The sequence below is a fragment of the Odocoileus virginianus genome, chromosome 4 (assembly GCF_023699985.2).
Source record: "Odocoileus virginianus isolate 20LAN1187 ecotype Illinois chromosome 4, Ovbor_1.2, whole genome shotgun sequence".
Taxonomy (NCBI): domain Eukaryota; kingdom Metazoa; phylum Chordata; class Mammalia; order Artiodactyla; family Cervidae; genus Odocoileus; species Odocoileus virginianus.
Genome location: NC_069677.1, coordinates 80,739,902 through 80,756,912, shown reverse-complemented (window position 1 = coordinate 80,756,912; position 17,011 = coordinate 80,739,902). Strand labels below are relative to the sequence as shown.

At 43.9% G+C, this 17,011-nt stretch overlaps 1 protein-coding gene across 7 annotated transcripts in view; it reads right to left on the bottom strand.

Annotated features, from left to right (window-relative positions):
* The window catches only part of PDE9A (phosphodiesterase 9A), a 105,331-nt gene that overhangs the window by 47,113 nt on the left and 41,207 nt on the right, over positions 1 to 17,011 (bottom strand). The window contains exon 1 of one of the 7 annotated variants that reach the window (XM_020892731.2): positions 1,280 to 1,299. The exons of the other annotated variants lie outside the window; for them this stretch is intronic. The gene's annotated coding sequence lies outside the window, so the exon portion shown is untranslated. Of the gene's footprint in view, positions 1 to 1,279; positions 1,300 to 17,011 lie in introns of those variants that run through there. 7 annotated transcript variants of the gene reach the window in all.

Here is a 17,011-nt window from a genome sequence, read left to right as displayed (position 1 = left end):
AGTTGGCACATGTACCATCCTCCCTGAGGCCAAATGGACACAACCATGGCCCTAATAACACTCTGGCCCCACACCCGTGCCTGCAGGGAGGAGGCCTGGGGACATCGGCATGGGTTCTGGAACCTCAACCCCCAACAGTGCCATGAGTAACACCTGTGGGCACGTGTGTGCTGCCTGGAGTCCACTGTGAGTCCCAATCTCTCCTGATATGTCTGTATAACTGTTGCACAATGTTTTTACTGTGTCCTCCATGCTGTCAATACGATGCACAAACTGTCTGACTTTATCCATCTCACCCAAAGCCCTAAGCACCCTTCAAAACAGTGTGGAGATTCCTTAAAAAAACTGGAAATAGAACTGTCATATGACCCAGAAATCCCACTCCTGGGCATACACACTGAGGAAACCAGATCTGAAAGAGACACGTGCACCCCAGTGTTCATCGCAGCACTGTTTATAATAGCCAGGACATGGAAGCAACATCAGCAGACGAATGGATAAGGAAGCTATGGTACATATACACTATGGAATATTACTCAGCCATTAAAAAGAAATCATTTGAATCAGTTCTAATGAGATGGATGAAACTGGAGCCCATTATACAGAGTGAAGTAAGCCAGAAAGATAAAGACCAATATAGTATACTAACGCATATATATGGAATTTAGAAAGATGGTAATGATAACCCTATATGCAAAACAGAAAAAGAGACAGATGTACAGAACAGACTTTTGGACTCTGTGGGGGAAGGTGAGGGTGGGATGTTCTGAGAGAACAGCATTGAAACAAGTATACTATCAACGGTGAAACAGATCACCAGCCCAGGTTGGATGTGTGAGACAAGGGCTCAGGGCTGGTGCACTGGGAAGACCCAGAGGGATGGGATGGAGAGGGAGGCGGGAGGGGGGATTGAGATGGGGAACACATGTAAATCCATGGCTGATTAATGTCAATGTATGGCAAAAACCTCTACAATATTGTAAAGTAATTAGCCTCCAAATAATAAAAATAAAGGAAACAAAACAAAACACATACTTAACTGACTTCTTCCTAAAGCTTTTTTAAAAAAAAAAAAAAACATGGATATTCCTTCAAAAGGGCATGTCTTGCTTTTGCATTAGAGAAAATCACCCCCATCTGAGACCCTGAATATTTGGGGGTGCATTTATTTCCAGAGCTGTGTGTAGGTAGGGCCGGGAGAAGACTCCCTGTCTGTCCCCTCCCACCCCTCCTTCTGGGGGTGGCACTGCCCCTCTCCAGGGAAGAAGGGGGGACTCACCTCTGCTCCACTTTTGCTCTCCTGGCCCCTCCAGCCAGTGAGGCCATTCTAGCCCCGGGCACAGTCATGGCAATTCACTGTTTATGGAGGTCATAAAACAAAGAGCAGAAGGAGGACGCTTCCTTTACAGCCCAGGAGCACAATAAAGTGGGATGATGAACAGTGACCTGGCCTCGCTCCTTAAAGGGACAAGCACCGTTTCCACGGTCTGTCCTGCCAAGAAATCACCCTTGGCTATCGGAGGCCAAAGGGATGTTCCAGGAGATGCTCAGTGTGGCTTTGACTAGATGCTTTCACTTCCTGTTAGCCATTCTGATGAGACAAAGAAAGTGAAGGGGACCCTGGGGCCCTGGTGAACATATCTGATGTGGGGAGAGTGTCTCCTATGTAGCTGTCTTGGCTGAGCCCTTGCAGGCTCGCTGCAGACCCACCAGCCCTCGGCGGCAGGAACTGGACTGTGTCCCCTTCTGCTCTGGAGCTGGGATTTGAGCTCTGCATAGCTGAGTCTGACCTCAGATGTCTGGGCACAATTCCTCCCTCTGCTCTCCTCTCCCTTTAGACTCCGGTTTTGAGAAAAATGTCTCAGAGGGAGTAGCTCCTGGGACAGACAGCAATGCAACTTTATTGTTTTACGATTGCAACAACCACGGCAGTCTTTATGGAGCACTTCCTAGATTCCAGGCACTGTTCTGAATGGTTTGTACATGCTGATCGTGTAAGGCTCCTAAGAGCCTGAAGCGACTACTGATGCAGCGAGAAAGCCACGGTGTGACTCAGCCAGACCCCCTGGTGCACCCCAGGCATGTTCCCACGGGGGCTGCAAAGACAGGCAGTATCTCCTGTGGTTATAGATCTTTTTCTTTTCCCTTATATTTCTTCTGATTTTTGCTTTATGTTTCTTTGTTTCTCTGTTGTTAGGTGTCTAACGGTATATGATGTCTATCTTCTTTGTGAATTGTACCTTTTTATCATTAAAAATGTTCATCTGTTTCATTTTAAAAAATCCAAAAAGAGAAAAACAAATATTGCATATTAATGCATATGTGTGGAATCTGTAAAAATGGTACAGATGAGCTTATTTGCAACGCAGCGAGGTGGGAAGGTGGGGTTGGATGAAATGGGAGACCGAGATTGACAGATATAGACTACTACGCAGAAAACAGATAACTAATGAGAACCTACTGCAGAGCACAAGGAACTTTATTCAATGCTCTGCGGTGACCTAAATAGGAAGGAAATCCAAAAAAGGGGGATATATGTATACATGTGACTGATTCACTTTGATATACAGCAGAAACTAACACAACATTGTAAAGCAACTATACTCCAATTAAAAAATTAATAATAAAAATTAAAAGGCATCAGTATAAAAAAAAAGAAGATGGGCAGTGTCTCGCTGACCTATGAGGGCAAAGACATTCTGCATACTGACCTCCTCTCTGAGAACAGACCCCCACCCTCCGCCTCCATGGTGTGATGAGGCGGGTGGACTTTTGAGGGAGAAGGACACCCTCAGAGGAATCTGAAGCTGAGAACTAGTGGCTGATTGATGGTACACGCTGGCGGGACTTTGTCCATTATGTGATAACCTCATATGTCTTGGTGATAGGACACTCTGTGGGAAAGTAGAATTATGGTGAAGCCAAAGGGAGTCCATCCTGGTCCACTGTATCTGGGCTTTGACGGTGTGTGAAATGACCCCAGAAAATGTGTGTCAGGAAGAATTCTCTCAGGGTCAACTCTGATCGAAGAAGGTGATGGATGATGGAGGCCTCACCTGACAGGAGGACTCTTGCAAAACTCTATCAGAAACTGAGCAGAACCAAAGATTCTCCTCCATCAGTTGCATAATCGTAGCGGCTGCACAAGAGAAATTAAAAATAAAAAACCCCAGATGACACAGAGGTTGAAATGAGCATGTACTTATAATTGCTTTTCATGTGGCAATTATAAGTATTGGGTTAGTCAAAAAGTTCACTGAAGTTTTTCCATAACATCTTATGGGAAAACCCAGAAGAACTTTTTGGCCAACTAGGGGGCTCAGTGGTAAAGAATTTGCCTGCCATCATGGGAGGCAGGGGTTTGATCCCTGGGTTGGGAAGATCCCCAGGAGAAGAAAATAGAAATGAGCTCCAATATTCTTGCCTAAAAAATTCCATGGACAGTGGACTCTGGTGGGCTACAGTCCATGCAGTCACGAAGAATCAGACAGGATGAGTGGCTGAGGATGCAATACATCCAAAAACTAAAGAAAACGATGCTAGTAAGTGGTAAACAGACAGGGGAGCTTAAGAGGAAAATCTACAAACAAGAATATGACGTTGTTGAATTTAAAAATATATGCGAAGTTAAAAAATCATGGGTGGGCTTATAGCAGTTTGAAGAAGAACAGTCAGGGAAATTGAGGATCCATCATCAGGAACTCTCCAATCTGAAGAGCAGAAAGAACATTAAAAAGATAACAGAGCCAGTCACTTCAGGGATAAGAACAAATGTTCTAACTACATGTAATTAGTCTCAGAAGGAAAGGGGAGACAATTGGAGCATAAAATACACTTAATGAAATAATTGTGAAAATGTTTACAAATTTAATGAAAACAAACTTATACACCATGGAAGCTCAACAAAAACACCAAAAAGGATAAACAAGAAGAGAATGAGGACAAAGAAGGGTCAAAGTGCTGAAGCCCACGGATAAAGGAAAAATACCTTCAAAGTGTCCAGAGAAACAGGACACCTTTGCAGGGGAACAAGGACAGAAGATGAGATGGTTGGATGGCATCACTGATTCAATGGACAGGAGTCTGAGCAAACTCAGGGAGATGGTGAAGGACAGGGAAGCTGGCTGTCCTTCATCATGGAAGCATGCTACAGTCCATGGGATCGCAAATGGTCGGACACAACTGAGCAACTGAACAACAATGACAAAATGAAACAATAAAAGCTGACTTCTCATCAGAAACAGTGGAAGCCAGAAAAAAAAAAATGGACATCTTTAGACTCCTTCTAAATACAAAAACAAAACAAAGCCCAGAACGCAGCAACCTATACCCTGAAAAAGATTTCAAAATGAGGGCAAAACAGAGACAAATTCAGAGAGCCAAAAGCTGAGAGGATTAGTCACTAGCAGCTTGCACTTTAGGAAATGTTAAAAGAAAAAAGAAAAATTTCAGGCTGAAGGGCTGTAACACCACTCAGGAGTTGGAATCTACAGGGAAAAAAAAGGAGCAGAATTGGCAAAAAATTATCTTTAAGTTTCTTTTAATCATTTCTTCAAAGACAGCTGGCTGTTTGAAAATCTTAATACTGTATTATGGAGTTTATAATGGATGTAAATTGTCTTAGTTGCTCCGTCTGCTGTAACAGACGACCAGAGACTGGGTGGGTTGTAAACAACAGACATTTGCTTCTCACAGTTTTGGGGCTGAAGTCCAAGATCACAGCACCAGCAGAGCCAGTGTCTGGTGAGGGCCCACTGCCAGGCACATAGACGGCCACTGTTCCCCTGTCTTCACGGGGCAGAAGGGACGAGGGAGCTCTCTGAGGTCTCTTTCGTTGTTCAGTGGCTAAAAGTCATGTCTGACTTTTTGTGGCCCCATGGACTGCAGCCCTCCAGACTCCTCTGTCCATGGGATTTCCCAGGCAAGAATACTGGGTTTCCTATATAAGGGCGCTAATCCTATTCATAAGGGCTGCACTCCCACGACCTACTCACCATCCAAAGGCCCTGCCTCCAAATGCCATCACACCGGCGGTTAGGATCTCAACATGTGAATTTTGGGGGGGACACAAGCATTCAGTGTATGGCATAGATGTAAAGTGAACTGTGGCAATAGCTCAAAGGTTGTGGGGAGGAATTCTACTGTTGCAAGGTCTTTACTTTTTATGTGACGTGGTACGTTAATTTTAAATAGACTAAAAAGTTAAGAATGATTTAAAAATGGGCAAATATCTGAAAAGACAGTTCAAGAGAAAAAGATATCCATGGGGCAAGTAAACATGAAAAGATGCTCAATATCATTAGGGAATTGCAAATTAAAACCATAATGAGATACCACTCACATCTATTAGAATTGAAAAACCAGCAAAAAAACATCAAAAACACCAACACCACCAAATGCTAGTGAGGATGCGGAGCAACAGGAACTCTCATTCATTGCTGGTGGAAATGCAAAATAGTACAGTCATTTTGGACTGGTAGTTTGGTGGTTTCTTACAAAATTGAGCAACTGCACTCTGGGATATTTATCCCAAATAGTTGAAACCCACAAGAAGGCAGAAGAAGAGTAATCCTGGATCCAAGATCAATAAAAAACAAATGACTGGGCTCCCCTGGTGGTCCAGTGATTAAGAATCCACCTGCCAATACAGGGAACACAGGTTCAATCCCCGGGACGATTCCACACGTCTTGATGCAACTAAGCCCATGTACCACAACTATTGAAGCCGGAGCACCCTGGAGCCTGTGGCTCTGCAAGAAGAGAAGTCGCCACAGTGAGAAGCCCACACACCATAGCTAGAGTAACCCTCTCTCATTGCAAATAGAGAAAGCCCGCACACAGCAATGAAGACCCAGTGCACCCAAGAAGGAAATAAATACATGAAAAAACAAATGGCAACATTCACCCAAATGTTTACAGCAGCTCTGTTCATAGCTGTCAAAACTTCGACACACTCAAGACATCCTTCAATAGGTGAAGGCATAAAAAAACCACAGTATATTCATGGAACATTAATCCACACTAGGAAGAAATGAGCTATGAAGCTATGACAAGGTATAAATGAAACTTCCTCAGTGAAGGAAGTCAATCTGAAAAGGCTGCAGACTGTATGATACCAACCACAAATATTCTAGAAAAGGCACCACTATGGAGACATTAAGAAGATTTGTAGTTGCCAGGGGTCCGGGGGAAAGGACAGATGAACAGGTGAAGCACCGAGGATTTTTAGGGCAGAGAAACTACCCTGTATGACCCTGCAGGGGTGGAGGCAGGTCATTATGCATCTGAAAACCCAGACTGTACACCACAAAGATTGAACCCTGATAGTAACTATGGACTTTGGCTGACAATGACGTGTCAGTACTGCTTACTGATTACAATGAATGTGAAGCTCTCAGGCAGGATGCTGACGGTGGGGGAGGCTGTGGGAGTGTATAGGGAGGGGATACAGGGGATGCTCTGCGCTTTTCACTCAACTTTGCTTTTTTACTGGATCTCCAAAAAAATAAAATTTGTAATTAAAAAAAAAAACAAAGGTTAAGGATACATAGTGAAATATAACAACCAACTAAAAGTTATGCTAAAAAGTAGAGGAAAAGAGTCAATAGAAGAAATAAAATAGAATACAAAATTTATCCAATGAATCCAAGAGAAGGAAGAAGGAACAGGAAACCAAACCCAAGATAAAAAAAAAAAAGGTAACATGATAAACCTAACCTTGAGTGTATCAAGAAATACCTTACACACAAATGAATAGGTAGAAATAAAACCCAAATTACAAAAAATCTTTTAGAAAATAGAGAAAAAAGCAAACCTCTCAATATATTTTATAAAAACTTGACAGACATCACAAGAAAAATGGCGTAAGCCAACATCCCATAGGAGCATGGATACAAAACTCCTTAACATATTAATAAAAAGAAAATATAGCAAAATATAAAAGGAGCATACATCTTAGATCAGAGTAGAGGGTCTGTGTACCTTTTGTTAAATTTCTTCCCAAATATTTTCCTAGGAATACTTCCTGGGATTACAAGTGGAATTATCCCAGAAATGCAAAGCTGTTTTAGCACTCAAAAATCAGTCACTATAATTCACTATCTTAACAGAATAAAGGAGAAAAAAAATCATGTTATTCCAGTAGATACAGAAAGAACATGTAACAAAATTTAACACCTGTTTGTATTGAGAAAACAACCTTTAGAAAACGAAGAATAAAAAGAAACTTCATCAACTCATCTCAGTAGGTACACAAAGAACATTTGGCAAAATTTAACAGAGAATTTTGTCAAAGACCATTTGACAAAAAAACTCTTAGCAAACTAGAATAGGACATCCTCAATCTGATACAGGACACCTACAAAAAGTCTGTATCTCATGTCACACCCAATGGTAAAAAGTGGATGCATGTTCCTTAAGGCTGGAATGAGGTAAGGATGTCTGCTCTCTTGTATTGCAGTTTCAACCAATGGAATAAGACAAGTAAAAGAAATAAAACCCCAAAAGACTGGAATGTAGGAAGTAACACTGTCTTTGTTATTAGAAGATATGATGTCTCTATGGAAAAATCCTAAGATTCTATAAAATAACTACCAGAAATAACACATAAACTAATAAGCAATGTCACAAGATCCTATGTCAATACACAAATATCTACCCAAGAGGAAGGGGGGTATGTGGGGGATGAATTGGGAGATTGGGATTGACACATACACAGTACTGATCATTGCTGTTCAGTCTCTAAGTTATGTCCAGCTCTTTGCAACCCTATGAATTGCAGCACATCATGCTCCTTTGTCCTCCACTGTCTCCTGGAGTTTGTTCAAATTCATGTCCATTGAGTTGATGATGCTATCTAACCATCTCATCCTCTCCTGACCATTCTTCTTTGGACTTCAATCTTTCCCAGCATCAGGGTCTTTTCCAAAGAGTTGGCTCTTCACATCAGGTGGCTAAATATTGGAGCCTCAGTATCAGTCCTTCCAATGAATATTCAGGGTTTATTTCCTTTAGGATTGACTGGCTTGATATCCATGCAGTCCAAAGAACTTTCAAGAGTCTTCTCTAGCATCACAGTTCAAAAGCATCAATTCTTTGGCACTCAGCCTTCTTTACGGTCCAACTCTCACATCCATACATGACTACTGGAAAAACCATAGCTTTGACTAGACAGACCTTTGTTGGCAAAGTGATGTCTCTGCTTTTCAATATGCTGTCTAGGTTTATCATAGCTTTCCTTCCAAGGAACAAGCATCTTTTAATTCCATGGCTGCAGTCACCATCCACAGTGATTGTGGAGCCCAAGAAAATAAAGTCTGTAACTGTATCAATTTTTTCCCCATCTATTTGCCATGAAGTGATGGGACAGATGCCATGACCTTCATTTCTTGAAAGCTAAGTTTAAAGTCAGCCTTTCACTCTCCTCTTTCATGTTCATCAAGAGGGTCTTTAGGTCCTCTCCCTTTCTGCCATTAGAATGGTATCATCTGCATACTGAGGTTGTTGATATTTCTCTCAGCAACCTCGATTCCAGCTTGTGATTCATCCAGCTCAGCATTTCACATGATGTACTCTGCAAAAAAGTTAAATAAGCAGGGTGACAATACATAGCCTTGTGTACTCCTTTCCCAATGGGGAGCCAGTCAGTTGTTCCACGTCTGATTCTAAGTGTTGCTCCTTGTCCTGCATACAGGTTTCTCAGAATACAGGTAAGGTGGTCTGGTATTCCCATTTCTTGAAGAATTTTCCACAGTTTGTTGTGATCCACACAGTCAAAGACTTCAGTGTAGTCAATGAAGCAGAAGTAGATGTTTTTCTGGAACTCCCTTGCTTTCTTCATGATCCAACAAATGTGGGCAATTTGGTCTCTGGTTCCTCTGCCTTTTCTAAATCCAGCTTGTACATCTGGAAGTTCTTGGTTCACGTATTGTTGAAGCCTAACTTGAAGGATTTAGAGGATTACCTTGCTAGAAAGTGAAACGGGTGCAATTGTGCAGTAGCTTGAACATTCCTTGGCATTGCCCTTCTTTGGGGTTTGAATGAAAACTGACCTTTTCCAGTTCAGTGGTCACTGCTGAGTTTTCCAAATTTCTTGGCATACTGAGAGTAGCACTTTTAACAGCATCATGTTTTAGAACTTTAAATGGCTCCACTGGAATTCCATCACCTCCACTAGCTTTGTTAGTAGTAATGTTTCCTAAGGCCCACTTGACTTCACATTCCAGGATGTCTGGCTCTAGGTGAGTGACCGCACTATTGTGGTTATCCAGGTCAAAAGGTCATACCTTTTTTCGTATAGCTCTTCTGGGTATTCTTGCTACCTCTTCTCAATCTCTTCTGCTTCTGTTAGGTCCTTACAGTTTCTGTCCTTTATTGTGCCCATCCTTGCATGAAATGTTCCTTTGACAGCTTCAATTTTCTTGAAGAGATCTCTAGTCTTTCCCATTCTATTGTTTTCCTCTGTCTTTGCACTGTTCATTTAAGGAGGCCTTCTTATCTCTGCTTGCTATCCTCTGGAACTTAGCATTCAGTTGGGTATATCTTTTCCCTTTTCCCTTTGATACTATATAAAAAATAGACAAGTAATGAGAACCTACTATGTAGCTCAGGGTACTGTTAACTCAGTGCTCTGTGGTGTCTTAAATGGGGAAGAATTCAAAAAAGAGGGGATATATGTGTACATAGAGCTGATTCACTTTGTTGTACACTAGTAACTAACACAACATTGTAAAGCAAGTATATGCCAATAAACATTTCAGAAATATACCAATATCTCCTGTAGTTTTTATAAAAGAGGAGCAAACAAATGGGAAATTAAATAAGACCCCATTTACAATAATGCCAGAAAACAAAGGGTTTTTTCTCAGGAATTTTCTCAGAATTTTTCTCAGAAAGCTGAGAAACAGATTTAAGAAGAAGTATGCAGGACCTTCATCCTGAAAGCTCTAAGTCTTGCTGAGTGGAGGGATGTACCATGCTCATGGTTGGAAGACTTAATATTGCTTAGATGTTGTTGTTCCCAAATTCAATCCAAGTCTAAGTAAGAGAAGACTTTTTGAAAGAAACTGACAAGTTGATTCTTTATTCTAAAATTTGTAGGGAAAAGAAAATGACCCAGAGAACCAAAATAACCCCCAAAGAAGTACAGATGTGGAAGATTACTGGATTCCAAGCTCTAGCAATTGAAGCAGTGTGGTCCTGGTGTCAGGACACACAGATGCATGAAACAGAACAGAGCCCAGAAATCAACCCACACGTGAGTTGATTAATTTTCAACAAACATGCCAAAGGGGTTCAATGGAAAAGGAAAGTCTTTTTTTAACAAAGGTTGCTATGACAACTGGATACATGTATAGGAAAAAAAAATACTGTCAACCCCCTACCTCACACCATACACAAGATTAATTTGAAATGGGTCACAAATTAAAATTTAACAACTATAACCCTGAATTTCCAGAAAATGTATCTTCATGACTTGGGGTAAAGAAAGGATTCTTAAAGAAGACACAGAAACTACTATACATCAAGAAAACTTGCGCAATTGATTTCATCAACTTAGAAACTTCTGCTCATCAAATGACCTCTCCAAGAACATGAAAAAGCTAAGTCGCAAATTGGGAAAAGATATTTGCTATGTATACATCTCACAAATGAACTGCATGCAGAATATATCGTTTTCCATAAACCAGTGGTAAACACTGCGGCTTCCCAGGTGGCTCAGTGGTAAAGAAGGCCTGCAATGCAGGAGATCCAAGTTCGATCCCTGGGCTGGGAAAATCCCCTGGAGAAGGAAATGGCAACCCACTCCAGTATTCTTGCCTGGGAAATTCCATGGACAGAGGAGCCTGGTGGGTTACAGTCCACGGGGTCCCAAAAGAGTCAGACACTACTGTGTGACTAAACAAGTGAGAAAAACTAATACAACAGTCTAAAAAATGCACAATAGACACTTCACAGAGTAAGATATTCAAGTACTCAACAAGCACAGGGAAACATGCTCAGCAATTATTAAGTCATCTGAGAAATGTAAATTTAAACCATAAAGAAATAAGATTTTACGCCTACTTGAATGTCTAAAATTAAAAACACTCAGAATGCCTGGTGTTAGGTTGGCTATGACAACCGGATCACTCACACATTACTGGTGGGAACATGAAATAGTACTGCCACCTGGAAGAACAGTTTGCCATATGAACTAGCATCACTTCTAGGTATTACCCAAGGTAACTGATGAACACGTGTGTAATAGGACATGTACAATGCTCACCACAGGTAAACCCCGAACTGGAAATGTCCATCCACAGGAGAATTACTGATCAGCTATGGAGCCCTCATGAAACAGAATACTACTCAGCGATACAAGGAGATCAAACCAGTCCATCCTAAAGGAAATCAACCCTGAATATTCATTAGAAGGACTGATGCTGAAGCTCCAATACTTTGGCCACCTGATTCGAAGAGCCGACTCACTGGAAAAGACCCTGATGCTGGGAAAGATTGAGAGCAGGGAGAGAAGGTTGTGACAGAGGATGAGAGGACTGGCTATCATCAATGGACATGAGTTTGAGTCAAGTCTGGGAGACAGTGAAGGACTGGGAAGCCTGGCGTGCTGCAGTCCGTGGGTTGCAAAGAGATGGACATTGACTTAGGGACTGAACAACAACAACAGATACAAAGTAAATAAATGACACGTGTGAATCTTAAAAACACGATCCTGAACGAGAGAATGCAGGCACAAAAGAGCACGCTCTGTGTGATTCCATTCTCATGAAATTTAGGAACAGGAAAGAGCAATCTGCCTGCGGTGAAAGAAGTCACACAGAGGTTTCTTATGGTGTGTGGGAACTGACTTGAAGAGAAGCACAAGGGAATTTTTCTGGGGCAACGGAAACGTTCTTTGTCTTGGTTGGGGTGGTGGCTATGCGCGTGCGCACTTTCATCAAAGTTCATCACAGAGTACCCTTCACGTATGTGCATCTCAGCGCACAGTTAGGGAGACACGGATGTGTGCGTGGGGTGTGTGGCTGTCACAGAGGCCTACAGGCAGAGAGAACGGTTTGCCTCCCGGAGGTACTACACAGTGGTTCATCAGTATTGCAGGGGAGTGGTTCCAAGACCCCGCCCCACAAGGATACCAAAGTCTGCTGATGATTTTGGTATCCTGAGTCGGTCCTCAGCATCTGTGGATGTGGGACCCGTGGACACCACCTGCCGACTGGACTAGATTCTGTTGCCATCATGTGCAGATTCTGTGTTCAGAATCCCTGTTTGCTGCCACACCCCAGACAGTGATGTGCTCCTGAAGCTGGCGAGACCACCCCACAGATTGGGCGAACGTGCGATTCCATAAAGCTATGGAAAACAGAAGTGGATTAAGCTCAGAAATCTCACAGGAGAGTGGTAGCATTTCATTTCATATGCTGAACACTTTTTGTTTTCAAAAGAATGCAAGTAAAGATGACTAAGGCTAGGATGACCAAGCTGTGGGCCATGAAACTGCACTAAAAATAGAAAATATTATTAAGAACCATTATTATTGCTTCTAAGCAACATGGTTGTGCTCAAATGTCAAGCATTAACTTGACTGGCAAGGGAAAAGAGCCAGCCCTCTGTGTGTAGTACAGGCCTTAGGAAGCACTCCTGCTCTATTAAAATTCAACAATTCCAGAGAGATGCAGTCAGCCATGCAAACATGCCCTTTAGGGCATTTTAAATGATAGCACCATTTAGCGAGTGCTCCCCGAGTGGCAGGCACCGTGCTGAGCAGTTTGCGTGAATTACTTCATTTATCCCAGAAGAACTGTGCATCCTGACATCTGCTTTGCAGGGAAACTGGAGTGCAGTGTGGTCAGCTCGCTTCTCCTGAGGCCACTTCACCCAACTCACCACTGAACGAGGGCAGCTGGGCAGTCCCTGTTTCTTAGACTGGGATCCTCCAAAGCCGACCTGGAGACAAAGACTTGGGCGCCAGCAGGGCACTTGGATATGATCCCAGGAAAGCTGGGGGGTGTGAGGAGCGAAGGCAAAGCTGGGAAGTGTGAGTGGGGGAGCAGGTACAGGAGAGCAGCTGAGCTCATCACCTCGTATCCCTTTGGGCAACTGCGTATTTGGTGGGTATCTGTCCCCCCGAGGGGTGGTCCATCTCTCCCTCTCAGGAGGACCCTTCTTGGGGTGTCAGTCCTCAGAGATTATGGTCTGCCCCCTCTGCAGAGAAAGTCTGCAGTTGGGGGGCTCAACTCGGAGAAGGGAGTCCTTAGTTCACACATGCTCTTATCTCAGACCCTTCCTCCAAGGTAGCTAGGCTCTTTTGCTTTTTTAATTGATATACTTTATCTAACACAACTTATCTCAAAAATATCTAATTTTAACACCTACCATTCCCTGGAAAATTTGCCCACAAATGTTCACAGTTGCATCATTCACAGTAGCCAAAAAGAGGAAGCATCCCAACATCCATGAGCTGGTGAGTAGATAAACACCCTGTGGCTCTTCCACAAGACGGGATGAATGCTGACCTCCACTGCAAAACAGAAAAACCCTGCCAGCATCAGGCCAAGTGAAAGAAGGCAGGAGTATAGGACCACACACTTTATGATACGACACGTCCACAACAGGACTGTCCGTGGAGATGGCAGGCAGACGAGCGGTTGCCAGGGTGAGGGGACAGGAGGAGCTGCTGGCGGCTATGGGACTTCTTCTGGGGGCGATGGAAACATTCTGGCATCAGTGAGCAGTGATGCTGGGGCAAGAGTGAAAACGCTACAAACTACTGAATTTGTGCACTTGAAAATGGAGGATTTCATGCTATGTGAATTACCTCTTGATAAGAAAACATGAAACATAAACATTATCCACGACATACTTTATATTCCTTTTCTCCATACTGGGCCTGCAAAATTCTGTGTGTATTTTGCCTTTACAGCACATCCGCCTCTGGATGGTGGCTGGCCTTCTGATACGTGTGGTCCTATCCTGGAGGCCCATGCATCCTGGGGGCAGCACCGGGGCCCCTCCCTGAAACCCTGCAGCTTCCTGTTCAGTCCCGACTTTGGCAAGGGGCTCCGGCAGCCTTCAGTCAACAAGGGAAAAGGCCTCTCCTCTCCAGGGACCCCTTGTCCCCAGGGGAGCTCTGGGTTAAGAATGCAGCGGCCCTACTCCAATGGATATCTGCCCTTTTGGCTCCCCACCGGCAGGTGGGGATGCACAGTGGTTGCAGTGCATGGGTTAGAGGCTAAAGTCACGTATTCCAGAATGAGAAAAAGCCCACTGCTTAATCTGCTCAAATCATATAAAAATGACAAATAATCTGATGGTTTTCAAAAGAAAACAGTGCTGTCATCATAAAAAAGAGGCATGGAAGTTTTGTAGCTGCCATTAACTTTTATTTTACTCATAAAAGGGAAAAACAGTCTCTCTGTGTGACTGTCTCCCAGGATGCGGCAAAGGGAACATTTTTCTGAAACGGAGTTTAGTAAACACAGACCTTCCCAGTGTACGGTGGTGGTGGGGGACGTGGGTGGTGTGTGTCCTCTGTTCTGGAGGATGCGACTGTTCCACGGCCCTTCCTCATGGGGCGGGGGCTGTTTCCTGCTCCTAAGACGGGCCCTGCAGCTCCCATCTCTTTTATGAAAAGCCATGTTTTGCACAATACTCTTCTCTACACTGTTTCCTAATATCTAAATGGGCTTCCCTGGTGGCTTAGATGGTAAAGAATCTGCCTGTAGTGCAGGAGACCCGGGTTCGACCCCTGGGTTAGAAAGATCCCCTGGATAAGAAAACAGCTGTGCACCCCAAGATTCTTGCCTGGAGAATTCCATGGATCACAGGGCAGCAAGACTCGGGGGGCATTTCTGCACTGCCCGCCCCACCAGAACTGCCAGGAGCATTTATGGAAATGTGTGACTCAGCAAAGATGGTGGGGGTCTCTGGACAGGACAGGCCCAGAGGCCCGGCAGCTGCCTGTGAGTCTGGGTACAAGGCTCCCGTGTCTTCTCCTGAGGTTCTTTTTCCCTCCGTTATGTATGTGGCCTGATGACTAAAGGGCAAGTGAGGCTCCTGACAGGTCCTGACTTAGGGCTATGTGGCCAGGACCGGTCACTGAGCCAGGGTGAAGGCTGGAGGCCGTGGGCAGCCAGTTTGGGTGGCACTGGATGGGAGGTGGAGGCTGTTTACACAGAGTCAAAACTCCCACAAGCAAGCTCCAAAGGGCAGAGAGTCACACAAATCCTTCTGCCTTCTTCCCCTAGAGACAATCCTGCAAATACCTGATCACACTGCCAGGACCCTGGTCTTCCTTTCCTGAAGCTCATCCCTATCTCATCCACCTGCTCTTGTTTTTTCTCCTCTTTTTTCTTAATAAGGCCCTTCTTCTGATGGTATCAAGTCGCAAGCGAACCCAGTCCCCAGGGTGGGGGCTGAGTGCTCAGGGGCTCAAAGCTCAGTCCTTTCCTCCCGAGGGAGCTCATTAGGTCCATGGCTGCAGAACACCACCCACGCTGAAGGTCCAGTGCCATGTCATCACATCCAGCTCAGATGTGACAGCTCCTCTAGACACGTCTACCAGCCACTGATGTCCAAGAGGTTAAACCATGTTTCCTCCTACCCAGACTGACCCCCAGCTCACACTCTCACGGGACTGCCATTCCACCCTCTTCATGCTGTTGAATTGTTCAGTTGCTAAGTCGTATCCAGTTCTTTGTGACCCCATGGACTGCAGCACGCCACGCTTCCCTGTCCTTCACTAGCTCCTGGAGTTTGCTCAAACTCATGTTCATCGAGTCAGTGATGCTATCTAACCATCTCATTCTCTGCCACCCTCTTCTCCTCTTGCCCTCAATCTTTCCCAGCATCAGGGTCTTTTCCAGTGAGTCGACTCTTCGCATCTGGTGACCAGAGTAGTTGACTTTCTGCTTCAGCATCAATCTTTCCAATATTCAGGGTTGATTTCCTTTAGAATTCACTGGTTTGATCTCCTTGCTGTCCAAGGGACTCTCAGGAGTCTTCTCCAGCACCACAATGCCACCCTTTCCGTGGCTCAGGCCAGAACTCAAGGCTTCTCTGACAATTTGTTCTTTTACATCCCACTTCCACCCATCCAAGAGAGAAGCATGACTCTTTCCTCAGAACATGTCAGAGTCAGGTCACTCCTCACCACTTCTGCTGCCCTCCCCACACAGGAATCAGGGCAGCAACCCCTCACGGGCCTCCAAGGCCCCCATGACCTGCACCCAGTGTCCCCAGCCTCATCTCCAAATATCTGAGCTCCAAGGAGCTGGAATGTAGAATGCGTGGTGGTCAGAGGAGGTCAGTGGAGACCCCACAGGGATTGTGCATCAGCCACCAGAAAGAACTCTCTCTGGAATAGGGGTTCTCCACAACTGACCTAGCAAAGCTAAAAAACAAGTCTCAAAGGCATCAAACCCACTTGTAAGTAACTCAACTATCTGCCATGACAAAGCCCATGCTCTCTAATGGAAGAAAACAAAATCCAGATGACCCACAACAAAACAAAAAATGCAAACATGGTTATACAAAGACATGAAAGAAAATATAATTGACTATTGAAAGCAAAAAATGATAACCATGTATTATGGGGTTTAGAACATGTGTAGGAGTAAAAACTATGACATAAAGCACAAAGAATGAGGCAGGAGAAATAGAAGCTCAGTGTTTTGAGAACCTTGTATTCTTGTGGAGTGGAGTAATAGAATTACAGGCAGACTGTGATGAGCTGATGCTACATATTGAACACCAAGAACAGCCACAAAGAGATAAACAAAGAAGTACAGCTCATAAGTAAGGAGTGGAGGAAAAAAATGGAATTAAGAAATGTTCACCATCAAAAAGTGTAGAAAGAGAGGAAAATATCAAAAAAGAAAAATGAGACAAATAGAAAATGAATAACAAGAAAGCATATTTAAACCCAACTATATGGATAATTGGAGAAGGCAATGGCACCCCACTCCAGTACTCTTGCCTGGAAAATCAACATGGACAGAGGAGCCAGGTAGGC